Genomic DNA, 14902 nt, shown 5'->3' with positions numbered 1-14902 from the left:
GTCCCATCAACGGCGACATTGGCAAGAAGCAACGCCAACAGCATGAAGAAAGCAAACATTCTAAAACTAAGTAGCCAAGCTGGATGAATGCTTCTGAGACATGTATTCCAAGCTTCATCTCATATAAAATCCAGGAGCTTCATAGTGGTGAGATGAACAACGCACAAAGTGTGAACCTCCAATTCAACCAGTAACTTAAGGTGGCCGTATCGGCAGCCATAATCGGCTGCCAAGTATGTGTTGAAGATCCTGATAAGAAACTCAACAAATCACTCTTACTTTCTCCATTGATTATCATAGTTTCTTTATGAACAGATGAAGAAAGTGAATGCCTCTCTACCCAAAAATCAACTTAAGTAACTAAACACGACATGAAAGCTAAAAAAGGGCAATCCTCAAAATCAAATAATAATTTCTTTAAGAATGAAAAGCAAGAAAATTCAGAAAAATGTTAAAGGAAAACTGTAGGCATAGGCAGAGGCAGAGGAAGGAGTACTAGAAGTACAAACAACATGAAAAATGAAGAAAATAAAGAAAAACAGAGAAGAGATTCCTTACTTTGGATGGGTTATTGCCATAAAGCTTTGATGAGATTAAAAATGGGAGAAAGAAGGTCGAAATCAATGAAAAAGAAAGATGGGGTACAATTTACGAATAAGAATGGCGAGGAGTGAATTTATCCAACAAGTAAGTACACGTTGATATATGGGAATATGCTTTGCTTCTTCTTTGTATCGTACTGTAAGAGAGACAAGGCAAAAGTAAAGTAAAGCAAAGCAAAGCACATTAGAATTTACCTTCGTGAGGAGGGACTTATTAGTTAATGAAGATGGCAGGTAGTTGGTTGCTTGTTTTTTTCCTGCAAAATTATTCAAATCCAAATAGATTTTTTTTTCATTTAAGAATCTTTTGATAAGTTTTTTAAGGATTAAATTATATTTTTAATTTAATTTAATCTTTTAACTTTTCAATAATAAGTGATAGATATTGAAATCTAAATTTCTTCATATTAATTGTTTATTTTATTAATGATATTCATCCTCAAATTTTATTTGTGTCTGTTTCATACGAAAAAAATTCTGTTATTAATATATATGCGCCCAACCTAAAAAATATTTCTAAATCCGTTATTGTTTTCGATTGTAAATTGTAATACATGTTGTTTTATTTTATTTGTTACAAAAATTTCATGTAACCACTTAAAAGCGTATCACCTGATATAATATATATACTAAATTAAAAAAAAAATTATAAAATATCTTTCAAATTTTAAAATATTAAGAACTTTTTTCAAAATCTTATAATTTTTTTTAAAAGAATCATATCTAACATATATTATTGATCAAATTACCTATTCAAAAATCAAATTGAATAAAAATTCTTTAAATACCAGATTGATAACGAAATATAATTTTAGAGACTGAGATACAATTGATTTTTTTTATTTTGTTTAGGATTTATTTTAATTTATTTGTTTTATTTTCAAAGTCTTAATTATGATATGATATTTTGTTATTCATACATTCATAGGCCATAGCATGCACCAAAGTTTAGCCTCTTTGTTAATATAATTTTTTTACATATTAAATTTAACAGTGATATTTTATTTCTCATTTATAAATATGACAAAACCTTTACTTACATAAAGTTATTTTGCAAAATGGACATCAACTCTATTTTTCTCTATAAATTATTTAGTTAATAAGATATGGATTTTTATTTTTTAATTTATTATTAATCTAAAATATATACAATTTTTACACTTCCTTTTGGAGTGTGAAATAATATAATAATAAATAAAAGAGAAAATCGCCTCAGTGACCAAAAATGCCTTATAATATACGATTTTAACCAATTTTTTCCGGATTTGTCAAAATGAACAACAAAATCGCAATGCGATCGCTAATTCGCAACGCGATCTCCATTATCGCAAATTCGCGTTGCATTTCGCGTTGCGATAGTTGGAAATCGCGTTGCGATGGTCTACAGTGTCGTTGCGATTTTCCCAATTCGCAATGCGAATAAGTAAATCGCAACGCGAATTGGGAAAATCGCAATGCGATACTGACTATCGCAATGATACTTATATCGCAATGCGTAATACAAAATCGCAACGAGATACTGACTTTCGCAACGCGATTCTGACTTTCGCAACGCGATTTACATAGCGCCATTTCGTATTAACGCGTTTTTTTTTTCAAATTCCAAACACGAATTTTTTCTTAATAAATCGGAAACTGAACCGTCCACAGTAATCGCAACTCATAACCTCAAACCCAAAATCACAACACTCAGTCCCATCTCCATCTCTCACTCTCTACGGCGAAATCCGTCCCCATCTTCGAAGATTTCCGTCCCCATCGCCGGCGAAATCCCTCACAACCATTCACAGTCAAAAATCCCTCACAATCATTCAGAAATGGAAAATCAACCTCCGAGGGTTAGTTCTTTTTATTTTTATTTTGAAATTTTTGCATTTTTAGGTTTTTTATTGAGATTGATGATAAGTTTACTGGTAATTTCAATAATATTAACCATTTCACTTAGATTTCTTATTAAATTCATTCGATTGCTGCCAATTGCTAAACTGTTTAGCCTGTGAAGTTAGTATTTGTCTTTGTTTTGCTTTTGGTTGAAGTAATGCAGAAGAAGAATAGTTTTGAGAATGAAAATCGCAACGCGGAAATAACTATCGCAACGCGAAATAAAAATCGCACGCGAAACCAAAATCGCATTGCGATTTTCATTTCGCGTTGCGATTTTCATTTCGCGTTGTGATTTTCATTTCGCGTTGCGATTCTCTCGTCGCGATAGTCATTTCGCGTTGCGATTCTCTCGTTGCGATAGTCATTTCCGCGTTGCGATTCTCATTATCTCGTTGCGATTTTCATTTCAACCAAAAGACAAAACAGTGTTGCAAATTTTAGTTTCAAGAATAAACTACTATTTATGTTTATTGTTTTTGGTATATCTTGACAGTGTAGTTTTTGGTATATCTAACTTGGTATGTTTATTGTTTTTGTAGAAATTTTTTTCGGCTTCATTGACATTAAGGAATAAAGTTACCCTAGCCACTACAATTGCTTCGAAGCTTTCAACTGCACAAAGAAAATTGTTTGAAGAAACCTGCTTCGGGCCATGGCTGAGAGTACACTCGTCATATCACCCCCCATCATGGTTATCCAGGGTTTTTCCTGATGAGTCAATAGAGAAGCCGAACTTACACGTCGACGACATGAAGAAATTGTTTAATAAGAAAGATGGTTTTACTCGGATGAATGACGTCGATGTTGTCCGAGTATGCCTTATACTACTTTGTATGCCGGCTTTTTAGGCAGAGAGGCCAGACAACATATTCCTCAGGAGCTATATTATTGGTAGAGGACCTAAATGCATGGAATCTGTTTCATGGGGTTCGTATATGGAAAGCTACCTAGACTAAGTTGTCGTCTGCCTTTGATGACCGCAAAAGTTTACGGGGCGATGGGTCGAAATACACTTTGTCAGCTTTGTTTGGCCTTTAGGTAAGAATTTCTATAATATGTTTCAAAATTATAATTAATTATTTAACAATTACTAATGTTTGTTATTATTGTTTGTAGATTTGGATATTCGAGGCCTTTCCCGCCATGAAGACAATGCAATAAAAACTTCAAATGATATTCCCAGGGCTATTTCCTGGAAGAGGAACGTCTGTTGGATTGGGAAGACTTAATACCATATGCGACAATAAATAATGTAAGTTACACAAATACATCATATAACAAGTTATTAATAGTAGACGTTTAACTTTGTTTGAGTTTTTATATTTTTAGGAGGCCAACATTCCATTAATTAGACTGACACCCCGGAGCTGCTTGCACCGATTGGTGGCAAGCTAGTCAGCGTTTTCTTGATGGCACGAATAATGAGCAGCCTCCACTTCCTCCACTTCGAGAGCCATCACCTCACCCAGAGCCATCACCTGACCCACTACACACCTCTACAACGAGAGCCATCACCTATCCCGTCACATCATCGAGCCTCTTCTCCACCATCACCTCATGATAGGCGACCGACAAAGATGCCACGACTTCTATCTCCCTGTTCTCCACCTCCACGGGATGATCAGGGAGTTACGTGATGAGGTCAATGCCTTGCGTGAGGAGATCGGTACTCTACTCGATAACGATGGTGCATGGCGTGTGGAGGTGTCTACTTTACGTGGTGAGGTGCTCTACGTGAGATGGTAGTATCGTTGCAGAATGAGGTTCATACTCTACGCAACGAGGTAAGTTTAAGATTTTCCATATTTAACTTGATGATAAATTTACTCGTAATTTCACTTAAATTAACCATTTCACTAGATTGCTTAGTAAATTTATTCGGTTGCTGCCAATACTGCTAAACTGTTTATTACACTGTGAAGTTAGTATTTGTCTTTTTGTTTTGTCTTTTGGTTGAAGTAAATTTATTCGGTTGCTGCCAATTCTGCTAAACTGTGTATTCTTTAACACTGTGAAGTTAGTATTTGTCTTTGTTTTGTCTTTGGTTGAAAGTTTGAAATATATTTGTCTTTGTTTTCACTGTTTAAATATCATGTCTGTTTATTTATTGATATCTGTATTTAATTATTTAGCGGACCGATAAGGTGGATACTTTACGTCGGGTTTTTCTTGCACGACAGAGTTCACGCATCAGATGGCGTGCACGTGCTATTAAGTCTCCGTATACCCCAATAGTGCGAAGACACCGCAAGAAGAAGCCCGACTCGCCTGTCATCCCTCAAGAGTCCACTCCTATCGTTGAAGAGGCCCCTATCATTCCTCGAGAGTCCCCTCCCACCGTTCAAGAGGCCACTGTCATCCCTCAAGAGTCCACTCCTATCGTGAAGAGGCCCCTATCATTCCTCGAGAGTCCCCTCCCACCGTTCAAGAGGCCACTGTCATCGTTGAAGAGGTCCCTCCCACCATTCAAGAGCCCGATTCACATGGCGTCATATGTAGGATTCTTGAGAAACCCTCTGACGTGCCGGACATGATGGATTCAAGTTGGATCTCGTATGAGTTACCGGCCAGTACCATACCGGTATCTGAAGTGGAGAGGAAACAACTACCGACACAATTCTGATAACACCCTTTGGGCAAGACCGCAGTTGATTTTTATCTACATGAGCGAAGCCAGGGTGTTTCACTGACATATGCAAGCTCAATGATGATATCTATTTGTTGCTTGATCGGTCTTGGTGGGGCGTAATTATTAGGGTCGAAGACAGGCTATTTCGATGGAGGGGTAAGTTATATTTTATTATTTTTTTGTAAATTTATGTAAGTTACTAATATATGTCTTTTTTGTAAAACAGCATATCGATGCGTGGGTGTTCTTCTAATAATTAGGAAACTTAAGGAAAATAAAAGAAATACACGATATACAATTATGCCGACGTCTTTTCACGCCGTTCACTTGAAGAATCAACGAGATGAATCATTTGCGTTGGCAATGGACAAGCTAAAACTTTATCCTGCATGGTGGGAGGTCGATAAGGTTAGTGTTTATTTAGATGAGTTTAAAGGTATTCATAAATAAGTGCGCAATGAATGAATTATTACTTATGATTGCAGGTGTTTATCCCTGTTGGAACGTACCATTGGCTTCTCGTCGAGCTTCAGATCCCATCCCTTAAGGCATAGTATATGACAGCATGATAATTACATATCATTGGCTGATTTAAGAGATATATTAAGGGATGGAGCTCTTATTTGGCTAAATTCTTGGATGCGATAACTTATTGGACTCATTCTGGAAACAAGAACCAAAGAAGCTCAATATTACAGTTAGCAGAGACGAGACCGCACCACAACAAACGAAAGGACCCAGAGGGATTGTGGTCTCCTCGTAGCTTGGCGTTGGACCGTTTGATCACAGGAAGTATAAAGTATCTACCTCCCACCGATATAGATAGAGCTGCAGTAGGCTTGTGGTTTCGACATTATATGGCTAGATCGATATATACGAGACGCTGCCTACCTGAATCCGCGTTATAAAATGTCCATAAACAATTGGTATGTTTATAGGCTTGTGGTTTGAAATGTTGGTTAAGTACCTAGAATTCATATTTGCTGTTTGTAGGTTTTAGATGTGTAGAAAGTGTTGTTTGAGAAAATGTTTGGTTTATGCAGGTTAATCTCAGAAGTGAGCTGCGTGAAAATGATGTATGGCTGCAAAAGTTGATTCAATAGTAGAAGTGTTATTTTCTCTAATAATTATTGCTTATTTTTTAATTGTTTAATTGATTGTAAAAGGTGATTTGTAAAAGTTGATTTGTTTAATTGATGTTAACATAATTCTTATTTGTGCTTGTTTAATTGATTGAAATGTAATGGTTGATTTTGTTGATTTCAATCTGCATTATGTTGAAGGCAAAAAGTACTATCGCATGCGAAATGAGAATCGCAACGCGAAATGAAATCGCAACGAGAGAATCGCAACGCGAAATTAAATTCGCGTTGCGATTTTCATTTCGCTTGCGATTCCCTCGTTGCGATTTTCATTTCGCATTGCGAAATTAGCGTTGCGATTTTCATTTCGCATTGCGATTCTCTCGTTGCGATTTTCATTTCGCATTGCGATAGTAATTTCCGCGTTGCGATAGACATTAAGATGATTGCCTATTAAGTGTAACAACTGAACAGATCATAGCAATTTTCAAACTCAAGTTACTAATACATGCCTAACTGAAAATGTTAAAAGTTCACACATAAAATCTACATAATACAACGTTTGCATTTAAAAATCACCTAAGTTAACAGTCCCAAAATTTCGCATTGCGATAGTAATTTCCGCGTTGCGATAGACATTAAGATGATTGCCTATTAGTGATAACACTGAACAGATCATAGCAATTTTCAAACTCAAGTTACTAATACATGCCTAACTGAAATGTTAAAAGTTACACATAAAATCTACATAATACAACGTTTGCATTTAAAAATCACCTAAGTTAACAGTCCCAAAAGGTGAAGCCAGTTGTGATTGGATTTTAAAGATGATGTGATTTGATTGCCTTTTTCTTGACACCATATGAGCTTTGGTTTTGATGATGATCCATATTTTGGTAGAGGAAAAGATGATTGTGATGGCACTGGTGATCCACATGTCAACCTTGTATGACCACTTTCCTTGCACCGACTACATGTCGATCTCTTCTTCTCTTCACCCTTAGACGGTATACGATCGTGACTTTTTGGTCGGCCAGGTAGCCTTCTGTCCATGGCTGGTGGCAAAACTGTTTGTAAGTCATCTGGTATGTCCCACTCAGAAGGATTGTGGAATAGGGTAGACAATCTCGGCATAAGTCTCTGTCGATATACTTCTGTAGTGTAGCAATCCATAGCGTATGTGCTTGATCATCTTGGTTTAGATGAAGAGCAACTTTTATAACATGACCACACGGATAACCAGATGTTTGCCATTTCATACAACTACATGTCCTTGCATTTAGACGACAACCCATTTAAGTTATTATCCAGTACTTCAAACAAAGTGTTTGAACATGGTTCAACTCTCCATGACGTTGACTTCACAACACGTTTCGTTATCTTTTTTTCAGTCCATGGTGTAACACGATGTTCCAATTTTCCTGTAAATTTAAATAACTATACTTAGTAAAATATATGATAAGTTACGAATTCAAGAATAATACCTGCATGGTTTCTTTTCTTGTAGTACCACTGTTGAATAGAGGCTCGAAAAAACTCCATTAACATAGTAATGGGTAATTTCCGGGAATGACGACTTAGAGCGTTGATTGATTCTGCACTATTAGACGTCATGAAACCATATTGCTCCAGTTATGTACTCTTGACCATCTTTAAACACGACATCTCTAGTGTTTGAGCACACTGAGGCAAACACGTCTTAAACAGTTTATATGCTTATTGAAATCCACTTCCCGGATAAGCCTTTACAACCTTCCAGTATGTCCATTTGTGCTTTTTTATACCAGCAACCTTGATTTTAGATTTCTATACAAATGAACACCACAAAGTCCATGAAAAGCATCTGGAAACACCTTCTAACAGTGTGTCATTGAGTTTGCCCTATCGGATATGATTTTCAGATTGCTAATAGACCTATGCAATTCCCTAAGATGCCCCATAACCATGTCCATGAATCAGAGGTTTCAGATTTGCCAACCCCGTAAGCTATTGGCAATACCCATTGTTAGCATCCATGGCTACTGCTAATAAGTTTACTCCAGGTATCGACTTTCAAATGTGCTCCGTCAACTATAATACTGGGCGCATAGTAATAACGAACGAATCTACAAAATAATATACACAAGAAATATAATCATTTAAATGTGAAATGCATGTAACTAACAAAATGAGTTACAAGTATATTGATTTACTAACCGCAAGACCAATAGCGCTAAACACAACTCAAAGCGTCCATCTCTATCTGTTTTTGATATGAGTTACCGACCCAGATTTTTCAGCTTTAAATTGTGACAATAAGCCGGCAGTTGGGCAAACGATGCTTCTGGCGACCCCCCTCAACAATTCCAAGGCATAACATTTGCTCTCCAAGCTTGAGAATATGATATACTAATCTTGAACCGAGCATTCATGTCATCATATTTCATGTCCCCGATATACCCTGCCATTCAAAACATTAACTCAGCCAGAAAACCACCCAACACCTTTTTGTTTGCCTGTCTATGGTTAGGAAAAACTTGGGTTCTTGAATATGTATGTTTATCAATAAAAGTCCTAACTTGAAACATTTCCAATCTTTTATCCTCTTTGCAATCATACGCACGTACAGTTTTTGTCAATCATACACCTTGTTTCGAAACGATCTTTGCTTGATTTGTTAACTTTTAGTTGATAGCCATCTTCCACACATTTCGTATACAAAGCTATCAAGTCTTTCTTTGTATCAAAACAATCATCTTTCTTGATACGAATAACTTTTGTGTAACAATCAACTGCTTTCTTTACCAACTCTTCTTCCGGTATCTGAAGTAATTCTGGCATATTCCATTATACTCCCGTGACATTTTCTTTTCTTCGGGGACTTTTTTCTTCTTCTTTTTCTTCTTCAGGATTATATGAATTACAAATGGATGTTCAACATGTTCATTCACAGCCTCCAATTCTCCTCATTATCATCAACAACATCTTCCTCGGCAACGGTTGTTTCATCATCAAAATTTGGGTATTGATCAATATCAAAATTACACGCAGGGTCTGTTTCTTTCTTCTGAAACATCATCAAAATCCGAGTATTGACCAATATCAAAGTCCGGGTATTGACCAGATCAAATTTCGAATACTGACTAGTACTCACAATTTTTTCTCTTGGCTCATCATCGTCTAATTGGTTAATACGAAAACCGGAATTTGGTGCTGAAAGTTGATTGGGATTTGGATTAGAGAAAGGTTGTGGGTTTGAGAAAAACTTAGTTGATTACTACCCGCTACTGACCCAACAATACTACTTCTAGGTTCAACACATACAATGTGACATCATCACTTGAAACACTAATGTAAGCAATGAATCGTTCAACATCTTCATTGTCGTAACAAATAACTTTACCATTCCTGATAAGATAGCCTAAATCCACGTAGGGGCTCTAAATTCAATTCTTTGAAACACGTAACATTAGAGTTTCATAAGTTAACTTTTTTAATGACAGTTTTAGTTGAAGATTCATGGGTAAAGGCATATATTTGTAAAACACCATGAACATTCTCCCATGACCCTCTAAACACAAATCTATCCAAACATGATCAACATTAGATGATTTCATGGTTGTAATTAATTTACTAACAAACGAGCTGCGAAACTAAGACCTGTTGCCGGATGGGGAAGGATGTAGGAACGGATATAGGAACGGATGTCGCCGGAGAGAGTGATAGATGGAGATGGAATGAGTTGCGGTTTAGGGATTATGTTATGAGTTATTGCTTCTGCGTAGATATACACAAAAAATTTGTGTTGAAACTAAAACCTATTGCGAACTTTGAAAATCGCATTGCGATTCTGTATTATCTCGTTGCGAAAGTAAGTATCGCGTTGCGATTTTCCTAATTCGCATGCGAATAAGTAAATCGCAATGCGAATTTGGAAAATCGCAATGCGATACTGACTATCGCAACAAGATAATACAAAATCGCAACGAGATTCTGAATTTCGCAACGAGATTCTGAAAATCGCAATCATCTTCAAAATCCCAATCAAAACCGGCTTCACCTTTTGGGACTGTTAACTTAGGTGATTTTAAATGCAAACGTTGTATTATGTGTATTTTATGTGTGCACTTTTAACATTTTTAGTTAGGCATGTATTAGTAACTTGAGTTTGAACATTGCTATGATATGTTCAGTTGTTATCACTTATTAGACATTCATTTGACTATCGCAACGGGGAAATCGCAACGCGAAAATGGCTACCGCAACGCGAAAATGGCTATCGCAATTCGAAATGAAAAATCGCAACGCGAAATGGCTATCGCAACTAGAAATCGCAATGCGAAATGAAAATCGCATTGCGATTGTTGCGATTTTCATTTCGCATTGCGATTTTTTCATTCACGTGCGATTTTCTCGTTGCGATAGTCAGTTTCGTGTTGCGATAGTCTGTTTTGCCTTCAACATAATGCAGATTGAAAATCAACAAATCACTATTACATTTCAATCAATTAAACAAGCACAAATAAGAATTATGTACACATCAATTAAACAATCAACATTTACAAATCATTTTTTACAAATCAATTAAACAATCAAAAAATAATAATAATTCTTATTTCTTCATAAATAATTGAATCAATGAATCAACAACTTTGTGACCCCGTACATCCATTTCACGCAGCTCACTTAAGGATTAACCTGCAGAAACCAAACATTTGCTCAAACAAGACTTCCTACACATCTAAAACCTACAAACATCAAATTATTGAATTCTAGGTACTTAACCAAACATTTTCAAACCAAAAGGAGTATATATGTTAACAAAACTTGCATTTGACTTACCAATTAACAATGAAAACTTTCATAAGGCGGATGCAGGTAGGCAGCATCTCGAATATATTGCTCTAGCCATATAATACCGAAACCACAAGCCTACTGCAGCTCTATCTCTATCGGTGGGAGGTAGAAACTCTGTGCTTCCCGTCGTCAAACGCGCCAAGCACAAGCATACGAGAGGACCACAATCCCCTCTGGCTCCCGGCGATTGTTGTGGCGCGGTCTCGTCTCTGACAACTGTGCCATTGAACTTCTTTGGCTTCTTGTGTCCAGAATGAGTCCAATAATTAATCCTATCCAAGAATTTAGCCAATGAGAGCTCCATCCCTTGATCATATCTCTCAAATCAGACAGTGATATGTAATTTATCATGCTGTCAACACTATTATCTTCAGGGATGGGAGCTGAAGTTGGACAGAAGCCAATGACGACGTTCCAAAACAGGGATAAACACCTGCAATCATAAGTAATAATTCATTTATTTGCGCACTTATTTATGAACACCTTTAAAAAATTTAAAAAATAAACACTAACCTTATCGACCTCTCACCATGCAGGATAAAGTTTAGCTTGTCCATTGCCCAACGAAAATGATTCATCTCGTTGATTCTTCAAGTGAACTGCGTGAAAAGTCGCCGGCATTATTGTATATCACGAATTTTTTTTATTTTTCCTAAGCTTCCTTATTATTAGTAGACGTGACACCCACACATCGATATGAGTTTTACAAAAAAATACATATTAGTGAATTACATTAATTTTTAAAAAAATTAATCAAAATCATATATAAGACAAATATAAGACTTACCTCCCCATCGAAATAGCCACTGTCTTCAACCCCTAATAGCACACCCCACCAAGACCGATCGGTATTATCCACAATTGTTTCCGGTAGTTGTCTCCTCTCCACTTCAGATACCGGAAGGGTACTAGCCGGTAACTCATACGAGAGCCAACTCTCATCCATCATGTCCGGAACCGGTGGGGGTTTCTCAATACTTCGATATATTACCCCATGTGAATCGGACTCTGAAATGGTGGGAAGGACATCTTCAACGATGACAGTGGCCTCTTGAACGGTGGGGGGACTCTTGAGGGAGGATAGGGGCCTCTTGAACGATTGGAGGGACTCTTGAGGGATGACAGGTGAGTCGGGCTTCTTCTTGCGGAGTTTTCGTACCATTGGGGTGAACGGAGACGTAATAGCACGTCCACACCGTCTGATGCATGAACTCGTCGTGCAAGGAAAACCCGACGTAAAGCATCACCTTATCGGGCCGCTAAAAAAAATTAATACATAAATCAGTAAATAAATAGACATGATATTAAACAAAGACAAATATGTTTCAAACTAGCATTGTATTCACCCAAGTCATTATTCTATCATAGTTCACAAAATGCTCAGATAACATTCCAGAAGTAAACACTTATATAAACATTTAAAAGGACAACATATATAAACATTCCAGAAGAAGAATAGTTTACTTTCGCAACACGAAACTTAAAATCGCAACGCGAAAATGACTATCGCAACGCGGAAATGGCTATCGCAATGCGAAATGAAAATCGCAATGACAAAATCGCAATGCGAAATGAAAATCGCAACGACAAAATCGCAATGCGAAATGAAATCGCAACGACAAAATCGCAACGCGAAACACAAATCGCATTGCGATTTTCATTTCGCGTTGCGATTTGTCGTTGCGATTTCATTTCGCATTGCGATTTGTCGTTGCGATTTTCAATTCGCATTACGATAGCCATTTCCGCGTTGCGATAGTCATTTTCGTGTTGCGAAAGTAAACTATTCTTCTTCTGCAAATTGAAACTTGAATGGATTGCATTACTTCAACCAAAAGACAAAAACAAAACCAAAAACAAATACTAACAAAACTAGTTAGCAGTATTGGCAGCAACCGAATGAATTACGAGTATGAAAAATCTTAAACTTACCTCGTTGCGTAGAGTATGAACCTCATTCTGCAACGTGCTACCATCTCACGTAGGCTACCTCACCGCGTAATGTAGACACCTCAACACGCCATGCACCATCGTCTTTGCGTAAAGTATCGACATCCTCACGCAAGGCATTGACCTCATACGTAACTCCCCTAACTCATCCCGTTGAGGTGGAGGTGGAGAACAGGGAGATAAACTTCGTGGCATCTTTGTCGGTCGCCTATTTGCGGTGATGGTGGAGAAGAGCTCGATGATGTGACAGAATATGTGATGGCTGTCGTTGTGGAGGTGTATAGTCGGGTCGATCAGATGATGGCTCTGGTGAGTGATAGCTCTGGGCGAGGTGATGGCTCCCAAAGTGGAGGCTGCTCATCAACCGTTCCATCAAAAAAACGCTTACTAGCTTGCCACCAATCAGTGGCAAGCTCAGCTTCCGTGGGTGTCAGCCTCTGTAGAGGAGTGTTTGGCCTCCTAACAATATAAAGCTCAAACAAAGTTAAACGTGTACTAGTAATAACTTGTTTATAAACATATGGTAGTATTTATGTTAACTTACATTATTTATTGTCGTATACCGTAGTAAATCTTCCCATTGCAAGGTCCGTTTCCTCTTCCAGGAAATAGCCTTGGGAATATCATTGAAGTTTTTATTGCATATGTCTCATGGCGGGAAGGCCTCAAATATCCAAATCTACAAACAATATAATAACAAACATTAGTAATTGTTAAATAATTACTTATAATTTTGGAAACATTATATAAAAATTCTTACCTTAAAGGCCCAAATAAAGCCTGTCAAAGTGTATTTGGAACCATCGCCATGCAAACTTTTCGATCATCCAAGGCAGACGATAACTTATTCCATGTAGCTTTCATAAATACGAGCCCCACGGAAATAGGTTCCACGCATTTAGGTCTTCTACCAATTTGATTAGATCATTTGGAATAGGTTGTCTGGCCTCTCTGCCTAAAAAGCCGGCATGCAAAAGAATTAGAAGGCATACTCTCGGACAACGTCGACGTCATCCATCCGAGTAAAACCATCTTTCTTATTCAACAATCTTGTCAGGTTCTACGTGTAGATTCGGCCTCTTCAGCTCAAGAAAAACCCGGGATAGCCATGATGGGCGGTAATGTGTCTAGTGTACGACCTACATCATCGTGTCCGAAGCGTAGACCGTGATTAAGCAAAACTCCTCCCGCCCAAAACACGTATACGCCGGTAGGAAAATCAAACCATATCTCTTCATCACGACGGTGTATAGTCTCGGTAGATCGCTAGTCATGGTTTGAAGAAACAGGTGTGTCAACATCGCATCTCCTTGTACTTTCAGCCATGCCCGAAGCAAGTATCCTCAACATTGTGCAGGTGAAAGCTTCGACGCAATTGTTTTGGCCAGGCTGACTTTATTTCTTAAGGTCAATTGAGCCGAATAAAAGTTCTACAAAAACAATAAACATACTAAGTTAGATATACCAAAAACTACACTGTGAAGATATACCAAAAACAATAATAAACATAAAGAGTAGTAGTTTATTCTTCAACTTAAATTTGCAACACTGTGAATTTCGTATTTGTCTTTGTTTTTGATTGAAGTAATGCAATTCATTCAAGTTTCAATTTGCAGAAGAAGATAGTTTCTGAAAATGAAAATCGCAACACGAAAATGACTATCGCAACGCGAATTTGACTATCGCAACGAGAGAATCGCAACGCGAAACTAAAATGCGTTGCGATTTGCATTTCGCGTTGCGATTCTCGGTTGATTTAATAAGCAATCTAAGTGAAATGGTTTAATCTATTATTGAAATTACCAGTAAACTTATCATCAATTTCAATATGAAAACCTAATAATAATGTAAAAATTTCAAAAGAAAATAATTAAAAAAACTAACCCTGTTGGTTGATTGATTGATTTTCCATTTCTGAT

This window comes from Hibiscus syriacus, unplaced genomic scaffold (assembly GCF_006381635.1).
Source record: "Hibiscus syriacus cultivar Baekdansim isolate YM2019G1 unplaced genomic scaffold, ASM638163v2 tig00110114_pilon, whole genome shotgun sequence".
Lineage (NCBI taxonomy): Eukaryota > Viridiplantae > Streptophyta > Magnoliopsida > Malvales > Malvaceae > Hibiscus > Hibiscus syriacus.
This window is presented reverse-complemented; position numbering follows the sequence as displayed.